The sequence below is a fragment of the Gambusia affinis genome, linkage group LG06 (genome assembly GCF_019740435.1).
Source record: "Gambusia affinis linkage group LG06, SWU_Gaff_1.0, whole genome shotgun sequence".
Lineage (NCBI taxonomy): Eukaryota > Metazoa > Chordata > Actinopteri > Cyprinodontiformes > Poeciliidae > Gambusia > Gambusia affinis.
Genome location: NC_057873.1, coordinates 2,372,972 through 2,393,578, shown reverse-complemented (window position 1 = coordinate 2,393,578; position 20,607 = coordinate 2,372,972). Strand labels below are relative to the sequence as shown.

Below are 20,607 nucleotides of genomic sequence, written 5' to 3'. Positions count from 1 at the left end.
AGAAACAGACAAAGGCTAACTAGATATTTAGTTTAAATTAAATATTTATTTTCCAAACTAAAAATTTTATTTTTAAGCTATATATTTCATTTTAAGCTAAACATTTAGCATGCCAACTAAATATTTATCTAGCAGCTTCATATTTAGCTACAAATCTATATATTTAACCATTTAGTTGGGAATTAAACATTTAGCCTGTGAATTTCATATTTTGGAACTCTGAGATGTTTCTTAAATTTCTGTTAAAATGCCAACTATTAATAACTATTCTGGCATTTTTTGGCGCCCCCTCTAGCTGGCGCCCTTGTGCCTGCATATATGCACACCCAGTTTTTGCAGCACTGCTGACCTCCATCTACTCTTAATCCTCCCTTCTCCTCTCCTGACTCCTCAACCATCCGCGTCCCCGAGGCCAGCCGCGCTCCTCCTCACCCCGCCCGCCTGCGCGCTCTGAGTGTGTGTGTGCGTGTGTGTGTGTGTGTGTGCGTGTGTGTGTGTGTGTGTGTGTAAATGTGTGTGTTTGCTGCTGGGAGCGAGTCGAGCAGCGGAAGACACTTTCCCCTCTTCATCTCCTTCACTCCAACATGCTCACTGCTTCGGCTGCGGACTGGCTCTAGATCACACGGTAAGAAGCTTCTCCTTTTTTCCCCTTTTTTTTATTTTTATTTTATTTTTATTTTTTTGTGGTTCGGTGCAGGTGCGCGTTTTTGTTGTGCGCACTCCATGCGGGCATCCTGGCTGCTGATTCTGGGCCATGTGGAGCTGCTCTGCTCCTCGGGAGTGTTGCTGCTGCTGCTGTGTTGATCTGGGATGGATCACAATGAAACATCAGCGGTTGTTTGTTGGGGGTTTTGCGCTCCGAGCGCAACCTTGTCCCGCCGTTTACGAACTTTAAGGAGCTAGAGTGAAACCTTTAAGGGTGCTGTTGGTTTATTTTGTGTGTGTTTTGCTCTTTTTATGGTGCTTATATCCGTTTTAATTTGCGCTCTGCTCCCGGAGGAGGTCGGTGCACGGAGCGGGAGAGCCGTGTCCGAGGATCAGAACCAAACTCTGGGTTCTGCTCGGGAAGGAGAGAAACTCAGCCAGTCTGATATAAAAACAAAAATCACAGTAAGTTTGGTGAAAACACGCAGCATCCCGGGTGGTTTTAGTGGAGCTGCTTCCTGATTGGAGTAAACCTCAGATTTCATTGATGCGCCTCTTGGAGGAGAGGTTGGCATAAAAATAATAAAAAAAGATTGAAGATAAATTCTCCCTCAGCTTTGATGTATTTAGCATCAGAAACCTCCTTTATGTTCCAGTGGATCTGCTCGGACTTCCCATCCGAACTGCTCCATAAAACTGCCATTTTCCCCATGTTATTTATATTTTCAGCAGGTTGTACACAAAATAATCCACTTTCACTCAGCGCTGTTCACTGCATCTTATGTCACACTTTAAAAGCGACGCATTTCGCTGAATCGGCAGCTCTGAGGTGTGTTTTGGTTCGTGGTGCAGGGCTGCAGGGAGGAACAAGCTGCATGAAGTGTGACTGTAGTTTCAATGAGGAGTCTGCGGCTGCAGCAGCTTGCATTGGGGGATCCTCCTGTTCGCAGAAGCTGCAGCGGGGCTTCCCTGGGCTGTTTCTGCTGTCGGGGGCTTCCCCAGCAGCAGCTGCAACGTGTTTTGCTGTTAAAGTCCTGATCAGACTCGGTTCTTTCTGCTCTGCTGGGATGACCGTGTTTCCTCTTTATGCCAGTTTCTTTGTCCTTCAATAACACGATGCTCTGGATTCACTGCTTGCAGATTGACGCTTGCTTCCTCAATATATTTATTGTTTTATGAGCCATATCCAATTACTGCTCTACTACTTTATATATCGTCTGTTGGATTATTTATTACATCCCCTCTTCCCTGTCTCCTCCATTATCTCCTCTGCCTCACTGAAGAAAGTCCCCAGGTTTTCTGCTTCCTTTAACCTGTGTTGATACCTTCGGGGGTTTCTGGTTAGCTCTTTCATCGCTGCCCCCTCCTCACACCCAGATTTAAACATGACACTGGGGAAAAGCTCAGGCAAACCCACATCCCCTTAAAGCGCCTGCCTGGTAGCTATGACACAGCAGAGAGCGGTTATGTAACATTTATCAACTCTAATTTACATCTTATCTGTTGCTTGACTTCCTTTTCCGCGTGAAACTGTTTATAGTTTATTTTCTCTTAAAACTGTTTATAGCTGCCCTGTGCTAGCGGAGCTAATTTTTGTCTTTGCTAGCATACTATGAAAACTTTGAAAACGTTTGGCGTAGTTAGCTTCAACCGAGGTTTTCCACATAAATTACAAATCTCTAATTAACTGGCTGTTTTGTAAAAAAACAAACAAACAAACAAAAAGCAAAACAATATTTGTTCAACATTTGTGTTGACGTTTTTGGCTGTCCACTGTTAAGTTTAAGTAGTTAGACGTTTATATTTATGCTCTTATTTTGAAGGGGTCGCAATTTCGTTTGCATCTACGTCACTTAATCGATTATTTATCTCAAAATGTCTTCTATGACTTCACTGGATTAAAAAAAATTTCACAACTTAATTATGACCATTCAAAATTAGATTTTTACATATCTGTACAGAGAATTAAGCCCAGCTTGTTAAGCCCCAATGAGCTGTCCAAACAGTTGCCTGAAGAATTTGGGGTTTTGCAAACAAAATTGTTAGAAAATGCCACAATGTAGAAAAAATCCTGCAGCCCAGGATTTAAGGGGAATGCAAAATTTTGTGACCTTGAAAACTGCTACAAAAATCGGCAAATAATTTCGTAGTTAATTATTTTCTAAAAGCCTCATGAACATCAGAAAGGCTTTGAGAAGCTAAAAGTTACAGTGTCAACCTATATTAACGGCAGAAAATGGAGCATTTTCAAACCAATCTTAAACCAATTTCAGATACCTGGAATGTAAAATGATTTTATGTTAAAACGGTCTGCCATACACAGTATGGGCGTCAAACCCCAGTTCTGTTATGTTTTTTCTGCTTTAATCCACACAAATCCAATAATATTATCATCAACCGGAGTCTGCTGAGGTTTCAACCATTTGGTTCAGGTGTGTCAGAAAACACTGGTCCCAGTTTCTGTTTTTCTAAACACATTCATCCAACCTGAAAGGTTTATTTTCTCCACAGGGATTTTTCATTTTATGCCACATCAAACACATCAAACTAATAATAAAAAACCAACATATGAAAGTGACAGTGATTCTCTGTGGGTTTGTTCTGCTCACGGTTTTGTCCTCGTCTCTGATTGATCTCTGGGGACATTAGCACAGCGTTTCTTCCTCTGTGGCTCTCTAGTTACAGAAATGATGTGGATGGCTGTCTTTCTGAGAGGAGGAGCATCGCAGTATCTTAACCTCACCGGGGATTGGCTCTTTTCCTGGAAGACAGATAGTTGCCTTTTGATAATGTGGGAGTCCTGCAGTGAGATCGCTTCATTTGTTTGGTGTAAACCTCAGAAAATAAAGAGCAACGGGAATTTGGACGATGGTTTCCAGCATGTGCCTCGCTGCGGTTTTGTTTTCAAGAAAGATGTGATGAATAGATAAATAAAAGCCTCTGGGATGGAAATGAGGACGTTTTACAGCATCTAAAAACATCAGAATGGATTATCTTCTGGATCATCAGATCTGGAGTTTGTCCTCAAGCAGAAATCATAACTTCTAGTCCTCAACATTCAGGATTCACTCCCATCAGCCCTGTTGGGTCCACCTTAATCCAATTCCAGACAGTTTTAATCCAATTCCAGTCCAGCTGCCCAGAAAGTTCGGTTCAGTTGGTGAGGTGTGGATGCTAATCGACCTCTGACCTCTGTCCTCCAAACCTCGGTCTCGGTTCGGTTGAAGGGAACTCTGGTTTAGTTTGAATGCATATGTGAACGACAAGCGAACTGGAGACCGCTCCAAAAGCAGGAAGTGGACTGCATGACAGGGCATTCTGGGTAAATACAACCAAAACAAACGCGTTAGCCTAGCGCTAGCAGGAGAAATGTCTCATGGTTTTTTATCAAAAGACGAAAGAGAAATCGTCCAACCGCTAAAATCTGACGCCCCTCATTATAGTCTACATTTCATGAAGAAAGAAGCTGGTCAGTGTCTTATTATTATTATTATGTAGAGAAACTCCCATTAGTTTTTCCAAGGAAACTCCTTCTAGCTTATAAATGATAAATTATGAAGTATCTATAATTATCTTGCAACCCAGAAAAGGAATTAGAACAAAGTTAGAATCCAGAGGAACTCGCCTCATCCTGAGAAAACCCCTACTAGTTTATAAATTACTGACTATTTATTCTTAAACATGGGGAACTAATATATCGTTTTATATTTTTTCTTCTTTTGCTCTTTCCTTTGGTTTCTGTTTCCTTCTAATTCATGTAAAGCACTTTGAACTGCCTTGTGCTATGTAAATAAAATGACCTTACCTTCAGTGGTTCTTGTGCCGTTTCCTTCAGTGGTTCTTGGTGCAGCGCCCCCACAGGCCAGGAGGGGAACAGGTTGCTCAAAGGGCTTGGTTGGTTTTCTCCTTAATGTGCCGAGTGCTGATAATGACCCGATTATTTGAATCCAACGTGATTTCACATTGTGCTTCATTACAAGCGGACTCTGCTAACAAAACCACGTTGGTGGCGATCAGCTCCTATTGGACAGAAAGCAATGATCCACATCAGGATCGTTTTAACATGTACAGAACTTCTTTTTGAAGTTGTGGCACTTTTTATTTTGCCGTGTGCCGCGATCTTTTAGATGTAGAGGAAACGCTGCCTTTTAAAAGTTCACCATCAGCTTTATTGTTTCTCCTGAACCGATGATGTTTTGATGAGAGCGGCTTTGTGGGGAGCAGACTCAGCCAAGCCTGAGGCGTTTTTCTGCAGAGGGATTGGAGTGTGTTTGACCTTCCTCAGGCACCTGCCTGCTGGTTTTGTTTTTTTTCTTGTTTCTGTCTTGAAGACATTTCTGTTTGTGTTCACTGGTGGTTTGGCTGAAACGTGACGTTGTCTTTGAGGGTCAGGTGGTGAGATGTACCTACTGAAGTCATGTTTAAGTGAAGAAAGCCGTTTTTCTGGTTTCATTTCCCTCTCAGAATTTGTGCCGTCGCTACTGGCTGCCTTCCTGAGAAAGGGAAAGGTGGGCTGCTGTGACCCTGATCTCATCTTTTGACTGCTGGACGATGTTTTATTGAAATGTAAAAGTTTAGAGATGAAAGTTGTACTGCAGACGATCTAATAAAACATTTAGTGGAAAAAGTAGCGTGGAGAATTTGTGCTTTTTCAGACATTCAGTATTAGGGCTGAAACAATTAATCGAATCAATCGTGATTAATCGATTACTGAAATAATCGGCAACTAATTAAGTAAAGTAAAGTTTCACAAAAATACAAAATCCTTCGTAATGTTTTTTGGTCTGGTTTCTAGTGCAAATTTCTTGAAATACGACAAAATCAACTCATAAGTAAGTTTTGAGCAAGATAGGAGCTGGTTTTAAAAACTGTGCAAAGACACATATTTTGCATTTAAGATGAAAAAACATATTTTCCTGTAAATATGTTTCACCCAGAACTTTAAGCTTCACTTGGTTCAGATTCTGCAAAAATAAAAAAATAAATCTACCATTAAGCACCTTTAGCTAACCAATTATGAAAATAATTAACTGATGAGTAAACAGTATTTTTTTGCTTCAGATGCAGATGATAAATCATTACTTCATTTTAGACCATATTGTTTTTCTTTTATTATTCAAAAAATTAATTGAATTATTTGCTTATTTGCATCTTTTAATGTATTTTATATATTGTGTAAAAAAGACATGATTGATTAAATAAAAAATCTGAAAAATGTGCAATTTGTTTTTCAATTAACCAATTAATTTTCTAAATGTATATGGAAATTTTTGAGTTTCAAAAGTTAAAAATTTTCCACTTTTAAACTTGTAAGTTTATTTTAAAAATTTACTGAATTTATAGAAATTGGTAAGTTTTTTTTCTAGAAAATTTCTCAGTTTAATTAAAAAATATCAGCTTTTTCTGGCAGAAATTTTCTCCTTTTTGTCCAATGCCCATCGGCTCCAATGTGCCGTTGTAGAAAAGACAGTTTTTATTTTAAATTTTTATCAGAAATTATTTTGGTGATTCTGACTGACCGAAAACAAGAAAAGGTTAATCTGACTTAACTTCAGTCAGTGAGAAAAAAAAAAAAGTATTTTTATGAGGTTTCTGAAAATATCTGGTCCAACAATAAATAACATTTTCAAATTTACTCTTTTAATCAAACGTTGGACTGAACATGAAGCTTTTTCCAGGACATTTTCCAAACTAATTGTGACGGAATAATTTCTGAGGATTTGTGCGCCTGTGTGAACCCTGGCAGCGCTCCTCATGATGCGCAGCAGACATGCAGGCGAGGAGCCGCTGCAGCAACGCTGCAGCAACGCTGCATCATTTATGAGGCGATAATGGTGGAGCTGCAACGACCGCCTGCCGAGAAGCGTCTGAGCGGCTCCTCCACCATCAAATCCCACTCTGCTACCATCAACATCACATGTCAACACACACACACACACACACACACACCCGCACACACACACACGCACACGCACACACACACACACACACACACACACACACACACCTGGGCGCTCTGTAAATCATCTCTCTCTACTTTCGGTGCCATTATTATGTTACATAACCAGGAAACCGTTTCTGCTGATGTTTGAGTCTTTCCAGTCTCCAGTTTCCTTCCTTCACTTTTACAAACATTTCGCTGAACTCTCAATAAAATGTCCTGTAATCTGTTTTATTCCCAGTGAAATAATGATATATTTATGTAGAGATGTTCATTTTTGTGACTTGATCACTGCAGCACCAAACAAATATGTCAATTATTTTAAATTGTTTTGAGTTTTTTTCTGATTTTCCATAGATTTTCACTGGAAACCGTAACAAGATTAACAGAAAGCATAAAACAATCTTCACTTTTTTGCAAAAAGATATTTTTAATCGTTACTACATTAAAAAATCTGGACCTTTGATGCATTAAAAAGAAAGTTTCTAAGCTGCATAAACCCTTTTATTCTGACCTAAATGTGAATTTTTTAATACATTTAAACAATGTATTAATTTTGAATTACATTTTTAATTAAACAATGTCTTAATATTGTTGAAATACTGTGGATGACCACATATTTTAAACCACACTCGGCACTGATTACGTCCAGATAGATAAATAAACTCCTGTAACGACATTAATTATACTAAAACATCTATTGCTGCTAGTTAAATGCGACATAATTTGATTTCTGTGTGAACGGTTTATGATCCCAAAGCGATCCGAAGACGATGCCACCCGGCAGCGCTCCGTTTACCGCAGTAAAATGGCCGCCACCGTCAGTGGATGGATTCTAAAGTTACTCAGAGCCGACAGCATCGGTACGAGATCGCAGCAAAACGAAGGAACCTCCGTAAATTAACACCCAGAGTCGGGTAGAAACTAGTTACATTTACTCACATTTACTTCAGTAATTGTTTATTTGTTAAATTTACTTTTAGGAGTATTTTAGGACACTGTACTTTTTACTTTCACTTGAGTAATTTTATTGTAAATTATTTCTACTCTTAGTTGAGTAAAATTCTGGGTTTTAACCAAAAATTCACCAGACAGACACCTGCAGTTTGTTAAAGTTTCAGAAGTTTTTTCTTGAAAGAAACTGATTTATTTTGCCTCATTTTGTTATTTTTTTGTCATTTTGGTCCTTAAAGTACCAAATTTTCCACTTTATTTGATACGTTGGATGATGTAAGGCTTCACTCTGTACTTGATGGACTTTTTACCAAACATTCATTTACTTCAGTAATTTCTTGCTACGTTTTACTTTTACTTGAGTAAAAATATGTTGTAGTAGTTCTACTCTTACTTGAGTACTCTACCCATCTCTGTTAACACCAGTATAAAATAATATGCTTAAGATATTTTTAAGATTTTTCATACATTTGTAAACAGTAGCAATCACAAAAACGTTTTACATTTTTTTCAAACAAAAAAAATCAAATTATAGTGCAAATAATCTAACTTTGCCTCCTAGTAGAGTATCTCATTTAGGCTGTAAAGTGTTCAGAAGCAGCTTTAGCCTCTTTTCTCCATTTTCCTGCTCTTGCCTGCTGCAGCTCTTCCATATTCCCTCTGATTCGGTTCACCTGTTTCCCCCCATCGTTCTGTTTGCTGGATTCTTCTTCTGGTCTCTTCCTGTCGTCTCTTTGCCTCCCTGCCTTTATTTGGCACCTGAAAACACCAACCCTGACAGTAAATGATCACCAATCCACTCATGACGTTTCCACTCTGCTGTTCATGATGTTCCAGCTCCTTGTATGGTGAGTAATTCCCACAAACTGCCACCGTTGTTCTGCGTCCGTAACAGATTATGTTTAAGCCGGTTCATTCCTGCTGAAATGTTTTATTTAGTGAGTATAGATTGAAAACAGGTGTCTTAATTTATTCAAAATAAAAAAGGTATTCATCATTACTTAATGGTTCTCTGTAATGGAAAACAGTGGCTGTGTCTGCTTAACACTTGCAAACACAATGAATTATTAGTGGATGAATCATAAATCCAATCCAGCTCCACGATGAAGCCTCCAGATTTTTAGTTTTTTAAGCATCACAAACCCTCTTCAGCATTTATACCTCAAATATGTAAGTAAATTAATCCACCTGTGTCAGTTTTAAACTCTCATATTCATTAATTTTAGGAACTAGAGCAAACTGCTGGTTGCTGAAGATTTGCTTTGATTTCATCTCCAGAGGTTTGTTTTGGCTCCGGGTTCGGCGGCGGCTCTGTGGTTTGTCTTCAGGGCTTCGGGGGGCGTTAAACCTCTGGAGGCCAGCTCACTGCCGGCATCTTGTTTAGCTGCAGGTTCTATCATTGGAAGCATGTTTTCACTTTTTCTGTTGTCATCCTCATTTATTCAGCTTTACTCATTCATCCTTTTATCTTGGTTTTTCCTGGTTTCATTCAGTTCAACTGTTTTTCTTTGTTTTTTCATTTTTTACCACTTAAACTGCAAAGAAATGTATTAATATTATTGAAATACTGTGACTCACTAAATTATTTAGTAAAGTTTCACAAAAATACAAAATCCTACTAAGTGTTTTTGGTCTCGTATTTAGTGCAAATTTCTTGAAATACGACAAAATCAACTTATAAGTAAGTTTTCAGTAAGATAGGAGCTTGTTTTAAATTAATAATTTATTAATATTGATGAAAAGTTCTGGTTTCATTGGCAGATTATCGTTATATTTTTTCTGCTTGCTGCTAAATGTTATAAAGGCGGAGAAACAACTTACTGCTACAGAAAACCCATTTAATCGTCGCTATCGGTGGCTATGCTAACTAGCCTAGCATTCACAACGAATTATGCTACTAGGTACTTCAAACATGCAAAAAAAAGGGGGGGTAGAATCGGCAGTTTTGAGGCAGTTGACCAAAATCCCGGACGATTTTGAAATTCCCCCCGGACATTTTTTTAGGTCTGAAAAGTAGGACATGTCCGGGAAAAAGAGGACGTCTGGTCACCCTAATAAAATAGATTGTGCTAGCTGCTAGTAGCAGAGAGCTAATGCCCGTTTCCTGGCTCCTCTTCTTCTTTTGTTTTATTTTATTTCCCAGTTGCCACTGGGAGATTTTCTGTCTCATACTCTCTCGACATGGTGACAGTTTCAACAAATATGTAAAATATACATATATATATATTAAATAAAAGTTGCATAAAATTATATTACAATATTAAATAAAAGCAAATATATTTCTTGACCTAATTAGCTTTATTTCTTTCATACTTCTGTATTGTTTTCTTCTGATTTCTTTGTCCTCTTTTCTGTCATTATCCTCTACCATCTCTTCCTTTGGTTCACTCTTAATTTTCTCTCTGCAGTAATCTCTCCGTTCCCACATCCACTCCTCCGCCTGTCGGAGCTATCTGTCATCCTGTGATCCGAGGTGCTGCAGCAGTGTTGGAGGGCTCTTGTGTGGGCAGATTCATGCTGGATCAGCTCTAAGTGCACCGCAGGTTAGAAGAACAGGGAATCCACGACTCTGAGTTTATGATGTAGCGATTTATTTTCAAACCTCTCTTAACAGGCAGATTTGACTTCATGTCATATTAAAATTAACTCAAATCCTCAGACTAAAATATTAACTAGATTTCTTTTTCAACCTGCATATTAACTCGGTGAGAATAAATTATTTTTTAGGGCTGTGATAAAAATCCCTGTCTATCAGATGTGTGGCTGTCCAGCAGCAATGGTTTTATAGATCTCAGTACTCCAGCCGAAGATTGGAGCTATAAACAAAGGGCCAAATCAAGGTGCTGCAATGTGATTAAAACTCTTAAAGTCAAGCAGTAAAAGTTTAAATTATTTCCTAACTTAGACAGGAAACCAGTTTTTGCAGCTGCTGCATTTTGTTCTAAACCTGAAGTGCATTAATTGAGAAAAACATTTTACTGGCAGGTGATTCTGTCTGTCGTTTTAAAAGGGACCTATTTCTAAAGAGTAGGTGGCTGAGTTGATGCCCCATCAAAAATACTTCAAATGTAAGAAAACATTTGGAAGATGTTGCTTTAAAGGAGTGTTTCCCAATTCCAGTCCTCACGCCCCCCTGCCCTGCATGTTTTAGGTGTTTCCCTTCTGCCACACACCTGGATTGAATATGTGGGTGATTAACAGGCTTCTGCAGCACTTGGTGGTCATGCGATCATTTGAATCAACTGCTCTGGAATAGAGGTGCATCTAAACATGCGGAGCGGGGGGCCTGAGGATTGGAGTTGAGAAGCGATGCTTTAAAGGGACTTTATAATGGAAAGATTCACATTTTGAATGTTTTTGTACTTCCATTTGGGCTTCTACTGCTTCTAAAAAAGACCAAGAGCTTAAAAAAACAACAGGCATTTTTTTAAGTTATTGTTTTTTTTAGTGACTGGAAAATGAGTCGTTTTAAAAGTCAGCAGGCGCTGCTGTGTCACCTAGCAACCCCAGCAGAGTTCCAGCCCGCTACCTAGCAACCCAATCTGTGCATTAACATGTTTGGTCAGCAGGTTTTACCGCTGTATGCATTGTATAATGGCTGCTAGAAAAATACAAGTGTTTTGTTAACTTACTGCAATCCTGTTGGTTGTGCAGGAGGTCCCACTTCTGCTTTTCAAAGATGTACAGTTCTACATTTGTGCATCGGTTTGCAGCCACAAACACATGTGAGTGTAAACATTGAGTTGGGGGGCGTGGTCAGCAGCAGCTTATTTGGATTTAAAGACCCTAAGACGGATCATTCTGAAAGGAGCTCCAGAATAAAATCTGATTTAAGAATGACTGTGCAAACATTTGATGAACTTGCTTTGTATAGGCCAGAGACCGAACTTAACATGTTCAAGGAAGAAGAATGAGCCTCTTAGGGTCTTCACCTGGAAAGTTAGCTGGTCCAAACAGCACAGAGCTGCAGAACAAGCAGCTAACTCTGGTCCACCTACAAACCTCAGTCTGGATTCAGTTGAAGTGAACTCTGAATGTGTATGTGAACGCCAAGTGGACCAGAGACCGCTTCAAAAGGAGGAAGTGGACTACAGCATAGTGCATTCTGGGTAAATTAAAACAAAACAAACGTGTTAGCCTTTTGCTAGCAGAAGAAATGGCTCGTGGTTTTTAGCCAAAGACTAAAGAGAAATCCTCTAACCGATAAAATCTGACTCTTCCAGCTTTGTTTCCCTTTGATGAAGGAAGTTGCCAGTGTTTTCTTCAGAGGTTTTCTTTCAGTGGCTGTTGGTGTAGCGCCCCCACAGGCGAGGAGGTGAACAGGTTTTTCAAAGGTTTTGTTTTGACTCAGAGCAGAGAGAGAGAAAACTACAGCAGCTGCACAAATATTACAACTTTGGTTCCAAACAAACTGAATCTACTGGATGGAAAAGTGTAAAAACAAACCAAATTATGAGTGTGATGGTTCTGTCATGGAAATCTTGACAGAACTACTAATTGAATTAGTTGAATTACTAAATTAATTCAAGTCCAGAAATTTCCTGGCATTAGCATCATAACATGAAGAGCTGCTACTGTATTTAATTTAAATAAAATCTGGTACCAGTTACTAAGTTCTGATTTTGGTTCATCACAAAACCTGATGGATTTGATCAAACCTGTAGATATTAATGTTTCTCTGACAGAACATCTCTGAACCTCCCACTCATCTCCGTCCGGCAGTCAGGATCAAAATCTGCCTCCTCGCTCCTCAAGCTGCTCCAGTCCGCCACTTTTCTCAGCCTTTGATTGGCAGGAAGTAAATGTTTTCCTGGAGGAGATGAAGAGACATCAGCAGTTTGTTGAAGATATTCAGGATCCAATGCTTTAGGACGCCAGGATCCGATTTAATTAATCCAAGTTTGTTTGGAGAATCCAGTTTTACTGCTGTAGGATGTTGACGGGCGGCCTCCATCTTGGACAGGCCGTTGGAGCGCGGCGCCGGCGTCGGACTTGCAGACGTCACACTGGTCCACCCACACAGCCACTGGTCCGAGTCCAGGATGTGTCCCACCAGCCGTCCTCTGATTGGCTGGTGTCGCTGTGGGTGCGTTACATCCTCGTCCATCAGACCAAACGCTTTCTGGTTCACATCTCGACGCCTCGGCTCAGACTCTCTGAGGCCTGCAGCTTTTAATTATCTGAGCACCGAGATCTGGCAAGCTGAGAGGAAAACCCCGTTTTCTAACTGTGAAGAGAAAATTCAGAGCTGAATGAAAGTTTGTGGAGAACTGAGAGGAATATAACTAATGATTATTTAAGAAACTGATCAATCTACTGATTAGTTGGATGATCAATTGATAAAAAATTTACACATTCTGCAGATTTTTCATTTGACCACTTAAGACTGCTTCTTACAATATTTGAAATGCATTAAAAGATCCAAATAAACATTTCAGTTCCCTTTTTGAATAAAAAATTAAACATTTTATTGCTTAAAATGCACCAGCAGAATTACTTTACATGTTTTGTAGCAAAGGCTGCATCTGCAGCCGATGTGAAAAACTCTGGCCTTTCTGCTGGACTTAACATCAACAAAGTGCAGGAATAATCTGGTGATTATTTTTTGATTAACTGATTTCTAATTGTATAGAAAAAGATGCTTAACAAATTTGAACCTGGTGAAACCAAAACTGCTGCTTGACGAGTTCTGGGTCCACATTTCCTGTTCATCTTAAATGCAAAATGTTTGTATTGATTTAAAGTTCTGACTTAGTTTCTGCTCTGACTGTGTTGACGACAGTTTTTAGGTTTCACAGCGTCACATCACAAAACTCTGATCTTAGTCTAACAACATTTCTGATTTGAAAGTTGAGCTGTCCTGTCAGGTCCAATTGTTTTAACTTTAACGTGACTGAATGTTATAGACTAAAACCAGTGAATACTCTTCCTCCTCTTCATCAGTGCTGCTCCTGTCGTCTTTAAAATTAAGCCGAGTTGTTGTCTCCAACATCAGAAGTCGAGCTGCAGCGTTTAAAATGTCATCCCACCTCCGCACATGGTGACCTCACTAAACCGGTCAACGATCTCATTAAACCCCCGGTAATTAGTCAGAGAGAAGCTGCAGCTGCGTGTGTGTGTTTGGATTTATGATGTGTGTGTCCAGGTTGGCAGCACCGAGACGCTCAACAGTCTGATGTCCATCTGCGCCAAGGAGCTGCTGCAGTTTGGTTTAATCCGTGTAAAACAAAATCACTTCAGTTTCTGCTGGATGCAGCAAAATGAAGGTCGGGACTCTTAAGATGATTTGGAATGTCTTAGAGTTTTTATGTTTTATCGACTTCACCTCAACGTTTAAAGCTTGTAAGAATTTTTTGGATCTGATTCAGAGCTGAGAGAAGCTTTTAAATGCGAGCTGAACCGCAGCATTACTGTTTCTGTACAATGATTAGTGTTTGCTGGTGTGAAAGCCACATGGTTAGTAAAATCCTCTGTGACTGATGCAAACCCATCATGTGGAACAAGCTCACGTAACGTCTACATCTGCTCACCCAGCAACACAGTCATGAACAACGACGGAGGGAGGAAAGAGTCATATTACAACAAAGTTTCAACCAACATTTAGGCTGTTTTCCCTCCTGATAATCCAGCAGATTTGGGACCAAAGTGGCAGCATTTGTTCCATTCCCATCTATGGTTCTTTTTGTCAAACCAACCAAACCCTTTGAGCAACCTGTTCCCCTCCTCGCCTGCGGGGGCGCTGCACCAAGAACCATTGAAGGAAACTGAGCGCAACTTCCTTCTTCACCAAATGGAAACACAGATTGAATGGAACCAGATTTCAGCTGTAGGAGGATTTCTCTTTTGTCTTTGACCAAACACTATGATCCATTTCTCCTGCTAGCTTTAGGCTAACATGCTTGTTTTGGTTGCATTTACCCAGATCCAGGAAGTAGTTCACTTCCTGGTTTTGGAGCGGTCTCCACTCTGCTTAGCGTTCACATACTGATTGTAACTGAACCAGAGTTCACTTCAACTGAACTGAGACTGAGGTTTGTAGGACCAGAGTTAGCATAGCATTCACCCCTCACCACCCGAACTGGACTTTTACATAAATGGACTGGAGTTGGATTAAAGCGGATTAAACTGGACCGGTGTGAATGCAGCCTCAGACAAATGATACTGCCAACCTTTTTCCTTAATGATGACAAAAGAGGAGCTTTCAGTGCCAGTAATCTTGACTCTTTTCCAGTTACTGCTCTGACAGAAGTATTCATATTTGAGTAAGCTTTTGCCTTTTTCTCCTGGAGGGATATGTGAGGGTCTTCCTCAGAAACAATGAGGTGCTGGGTTCACATAAGGCCTTTCGATCCCTGACCCGCAGTGATAAATGTGTGGCTGAGTGTCAGCTGGAGTTGTGGCTGTTTTGTTTTGTGTTTTGTTTCTTATCTGACAGGCTGCCTGCGCCATGACTGGCTGCTTCGCCTGATAACTGGCTGCTGTTGCTGCTCTTTTAACAGGCCCGTTCACAGCTACATCCGTCTCCTCTCACGCCGAATGCCACTCCGTTAGCGAGTGGTTCAGATGAAAATCTGGAAAGCCCAAAAGGGACATTTATCAAATGTGAGTGATGAATATGTTTGAGCTGCAGCCTCTGGGGTTTGAGGGCTTGCTGCTGTCTTTTCTGTTTAGAGTTGAAAACAAAACACAAGCAGCTTTCAACTAACAATATGAATGATAAAGATTTTAAAAGATTTGGTTTTTTGTTTCGGATAAGGTGAATTTTTTAACTTGTTCTTACTGATTTGAGGAACGGTTCCTCTAGTTCTGATCAGGATTGTTTTTATCAGTAAACCCTCAGTCACACATGTCAAACTCGAGGCTCGTGGGCCAAATCTGGCCTGCCGTAGCTTTTTATGTGGCCCTCTAGTCTTTAGAGGAGCATATAAATAAAACCTTCAAAATATTTAGCTTTTAAGATATTATTTTGTTAATTTAATTTCAACTGAAGTCACTGCTTTAGCATTAGCTTCTGGTAAATTCAGCACTGGTTGATTAGTGCTTTAGCATTAGCAAAGCTAATGTTTCTGATTAGTGCTTTAGCATTAGCAGTGCTAATGTTTCTGATTAGTGCTTTAGCATTAGCAGTGGTAATGTTTCTGATTAGTGCTTTAGCATTAGCAGTGCTAATGTTTCTGATTAGTGCTTTAGCATTAGCAGTGCTAATGTTTCTGATTAGTGCTTTAGCATTAGCAGTGGTAATGTTTCTGATTAGTGCTTTAGTATTAGCAGTGCTAATGTTTCTGATTAGTGCTTTAGCATTAGCAGTGGTAATGTTTCTGATTAGTGCTTTAGTATTAGCAGTGGTAATGTTTCTGATTAGTGCTTTAGCATTAGCAGTGGTAATGTTTCTGATTAGTGCTTTAGTATTAGCAGTGGTAATGTTTCTGATTATTGATTTAGCATTTGCAGAGGTAATGTTTCTGATTAGCTATTTAGCATTAGCAGAGCTAATGTTTCTGATTAAGGCTTTAGCATTAGCAGTGGTAATGTTTCTGACCAGCTCTTTAGCATTAGCAGAGCTAATGTTTCTGATTAAGGCTTTAGCATTAGCAGTGGTAATTTTTCTGATTAGCTATTTAGCATTAGCAGAGCTAATGTTTCTGATTAAGGCTTTAGCATTAGCAGCGGTAATGTTTCTGACTAGCTCTTTAGCATTAGCAGAGCTAATGTTTCTGATTAAGGCTTTAGCATTAGCAGAGGTAATGTTTCTGATTAGTGCTTCAAGTTTCAGGAAATTAATCTGGGATCCAGAAAAGTAATTTTAAGGTTTATAGAAAGTAACCTATAGGTCCTTGGAAAATAGACTCATATGTTTTGGAAAGTAACCTGTAATTGTTCTAGAAGGTGATCTGCATGTTTCTATAACTGTATTATTCTTTCCAGTTGTTGTTGTCAAGCATTTTTTGCGTAAATCATATGAAGTGTGATGGTGATAAAAGAGCAGCATCCGTCACCAGCCTGAAGCTGCAATCGACTGTAATGAGTTTTCAGTCGGGTCCCAAAAAGCAGCTTACAGCTCAGTCTTTATTGTTTCACAGTCGCTGTCACCGCCTGAGATGAAACTGGAGATCAAAACCAAAAATCATCAACACTGAGGTTGGATAAACAAAATGTCGCTCAGATATAAAGCTGAGCTGTGATCCGCTGCAGTCGTAATTCAGATGCCCAAGGCGGATCAGTTTCCCTCTCTGAGAATCGCTGCTGTTCTCAGATTTGAAACCAGATACACATGAGACTGAGATGATTAATCGGTCAACTAACTTAGAAATCGATTAATCGCTAACTGGAGGACACAGACTCAGGCCATATGATGAAAGAACAACACACTCAGAAGCAGTAATTAAGACAAAACTGGAAAAAAGATATCTGTATATTTTGCATTTAAGATCCAATAAACGTTTCTTTTACTGTACATTTATTCTACCCAGACTCCTCAACTGGCAGTGTTAGCTTCACCTGGTTCAAACTCTTTAAGAAAAGTTCCTGTCCAATTATTAATCACTTAATTTATATTAGAAAATCACCATATCAGCCCTGTGCTGTATGTCATTAAGTCAAGTAGAGAGAGCTGAACTTTCCTCATGTTGATGTCAAAATAGTTTTTAGCTACTTTATTTTCTAATTTAGAAAAACAAATTGTTTATATGCATGTTTTAATGTATTTCTTATATTTTATAAAATAAGTTCAAGTATTTAAGTGAAATTTTTAATCAATTAATCATCAGAATAATTAATTAATTGTCAGAAAAATCTACAGAATAATCTGGAACTGAAATAGTCATTAGTTGCAGCCCTAGCTATGTGTTTCCTGGCCTGTTTAGAGTTGTTTTGATATGTGAATAACCTTCAAGGTTCCTGCGACCAGCATTTAATGGACCATGAAGGTAGAATAAATGAAATGCCAACAACAAATGAAAACGTTGTGGAAGGAGAAGAAGCATGAAAGAAATGAAATGGGCTTCACGGGAACATGCAGCCTGTGTATCGAGAGATGGGGACTGTCGTGGCTGTAATTACAGCGGGCGACTTAAATGAGGAGAGTGTGAAGCCGCTCATCACGTTGAGGCGTCGAGGAGCAGGAGGCAGACGGCTCCATTTCACAGCCATTAACACGCGGCTGCCTGGACTGTCGGGACAGAGACCTGCTGAGACGATTCCAGTTAAAAGCAGAGGAGCTTCCCGCTTCTCCACAGGCTCCTCGTTCTCCAAGAACATCCAGAGTACTCTGATTACCGACCTGGAGAACGCCCAGCAGGGGAGAGGGAGCAAACACCTCTGGAAATGTTTTTATTTTGGACTAAAACCAGATTTTGAGGCTGCACAGTAAAAGACGAAATCTAAGAAATTTATTCAACAATTCAGCAGCAAAAAGCAGTTTTTGAATTGAAAAAGTTTATTTTTTTGATTTTCTAACTGGACAATCACAAATCAAACCATCCAATCAGATAGAAAATGTTTTTGATGTAAATTTTCAAAGATATTGAAAGTATTTCACTTCCATTATATCCCAACTAATCAGAGACATTTTGCCAGGAAACTCATCTCTTCCTGGATCCGACTGAACCGCTAGAACCCGGCTTCAGGAGGAAATGAGGGAGTGCTAGCTTGAGTTGAACTTCTGTTTCTGGGTCAGATTGGGGATCAGGATCTTGTTCAGGACTGATGGAATAAAGATGGAGGAGCAGATTGGTTCGGCCTCCTGATGTTTGACACCTGGCTCACCATCCAGAAACCGCTTGCTGCATTCTTGTTGTGTTTTGCAGGAGGCTCCACTTCTGCTTTTCAAAGATGTACGGTTGTGTAATTGCGAGTTTGTTTGCAGCTGTTTTCATGTGCGAGTGTAAAGTGAGTTGGTGGCCACAGCAGCTGATTTAGACTTAAAGCGACAGAGGCTCTAAAACGGTTCCAAATAGGGAGAATAAATTTTGATTATCCAAGAACATTCTGTGGAAAAATGTAATGAACATGTTTTGTATAGGCCATAGGCTATCCTAACCGGATATAGGAAGAGTCTAGGTCACCGTTAAAGCAATGCATGTTGCTCTGACCCAAACTGGAGCTTTGGGAACCAGTTTACTCTCCAGTTAGCACTGGGACTGAAGGAAGTTTACATCTGGGACTGAAAATCATGGGTTGACCAAGTTTCTGTCTGGTAGGAGTGGAAGGACGAGTTGTTTCTGGATGACCGGCGCTTCCTGCAGCCTCTCTGCATAATCTGAAGCAAACACGAGGAGTGGAAAAGAACCAATTGGCTCCTGTATCCGGGTTCCTGCTGGTTTCTCTCTGAGCTGCACTGAGGCTTTGATCGTTCTCACTCGCTCCAAGTGTTCAATAAACTGTTTAAAACTAAAGAAAAACTGCTGATTTTTTTATTTCACATAGTTAAGATTGAGTTGTTCAGCTGGAATTAAAATAAGATTTTGCAGATTTTTATGGCCTTGCAGGAACTTATTATTGCCTCAGTGATTCGACTTTATTAAAATTTACTCTTCATATCAGCGTTTTCTGTTTTCACCTCCTACTAATTTATGTTGCATCATAAAATATGTGCAAACATTTTGAAAAGGGACATTTACTCTGCAGTAATTCAACAATCCTGAGAGCCAAACAGCAGCGATGGACAGTCCTGTGCAAAACTCTTAAACCAGTCCAAAGTCAGAAGCTAACTGAACCAGGAGTTCAGTCCTGATAGATGCAAGTGGAAAAAGTTTTATTTTGAACAAACCTCAACAGTCTGAGTCTGACAGAAAATACTGAATATTCTCAAATTCAGAGAATAAAAAGTATTCTCTGAATTTCTCACATTTCTGGAGTTGTAGCCACAAACTTTACTGTATTTGATCTGAATTTTAAGTTATAAATCAATGAAAAGTTTAGGATAATTGTGACATGGAAAGAAAATGATGTATGGGTTTTTGGTTTTTTTTTTGCAAATGGAGATCTGAAAGCACGTTGCATTTGCATTTACTATTTGTTTTTTAAAAAACAACAAGAAAATCATGAAGAATTGAGAATTTCTTTTGCTTTCCTTCAGCTTTCATCATAAAATGAAGCAGTGACGTTTCTAAGGCAACGTTAAAGCGGCAGTATGTAACATGCAAAATGTGAAAAGATTGATCTCAGTGTAACTATTTCTGGCTGAAGAAATGCACGGCAATCAGACTTGGTGCTGTCAATCATTCTCATGTACGCTGCTAACTGTGTTATTGGTGGAGAAACAACTGATCGTTACAGGAACACCATTTATCTGCCGTCATCAGTGGCTATGCTAACTAGCCTTAGCATTCACGGCAGACTGCTGACAGAAAATTAGATTTAGAACAGAGCAAAGGGAAGTGTGTGAACAGCATGTATACGAGTTTGATTGGCAGCACTAAGACCCGCCTCCCATCTCTGATTGGTTGTTTCTAGTTACCACTGGGAGAAAAGTACAGGAACTCGACACAGTACCGATCCAAAACCAAGTAAGTAAAATCACCAATACTGATACGTTTTATGATTTAAGTTTGGTATTTCATCAAACTTCTGGTCTATAGATGTTTTTACTTTGAATTATGGAATTATGATTAACGTTTTAATGATATATTTACATTATTTATCGAAAACAAGGCAAAGTTTTGTGGATTTTTCCTAAAGATTTAGTTCCTCGTATGGAAATGGTTCAGATCAGTTTTATTTTGGTGGCGGGGTTTGAAAGAAATCTGAATGCATAGATCCCACAAGTCTGAATCGGAAGTGATCCACACCATCTTAGTAGGCAAGGGCACGCACAATTCATAGCGGACCCATGGCTTCAGACCTTGACCATGGCTGCTGTCGGGATCGCGCTGAATGAGAAGGAGAGGGAAAACATGTCGGAGGATGTCAACAAGCTGCCTGCCGTTTCATACTGTGATATATTTCACTGCTTAATGAACACGAAGAGTCTGAACAACATGGAGGAGCTTCAGCTGAAATCAGCGGATGCATACAATCAATGTTTAAACGGCTTTGTAAAGGACTTACGAACTCTTCGTGTAAATTAC

General features: G+C 39.6%; 1 protein-coding gene across 3 annotated transcripts in view; it reads left to right on the top strand.

Annotated features, from left to right (window-relative positions):
* The first annotated feature begins 348 nt into the window (after positions 1-348).
* slc8a2b (solute carrier family 8 member 2b) overlaps positions 349-20,607 on the top strand; it is a 97,705-nt gene continuing 77,446 nt past the window's right edge. For 2 of the 3 annotated variants that reach the window (XM_044120018.1, XM_044120017.1), the window contains exon 1: positions 355-625. The gene's annotated coding sequence lies outside the window, so the exon portion shown is untranslated. Of the gene's footprint in view, positions 626-20,607 lie in introns of all 3 variants that reach the window. The other variant, XM_044120021.1, reaches the window with a different exon arrangement.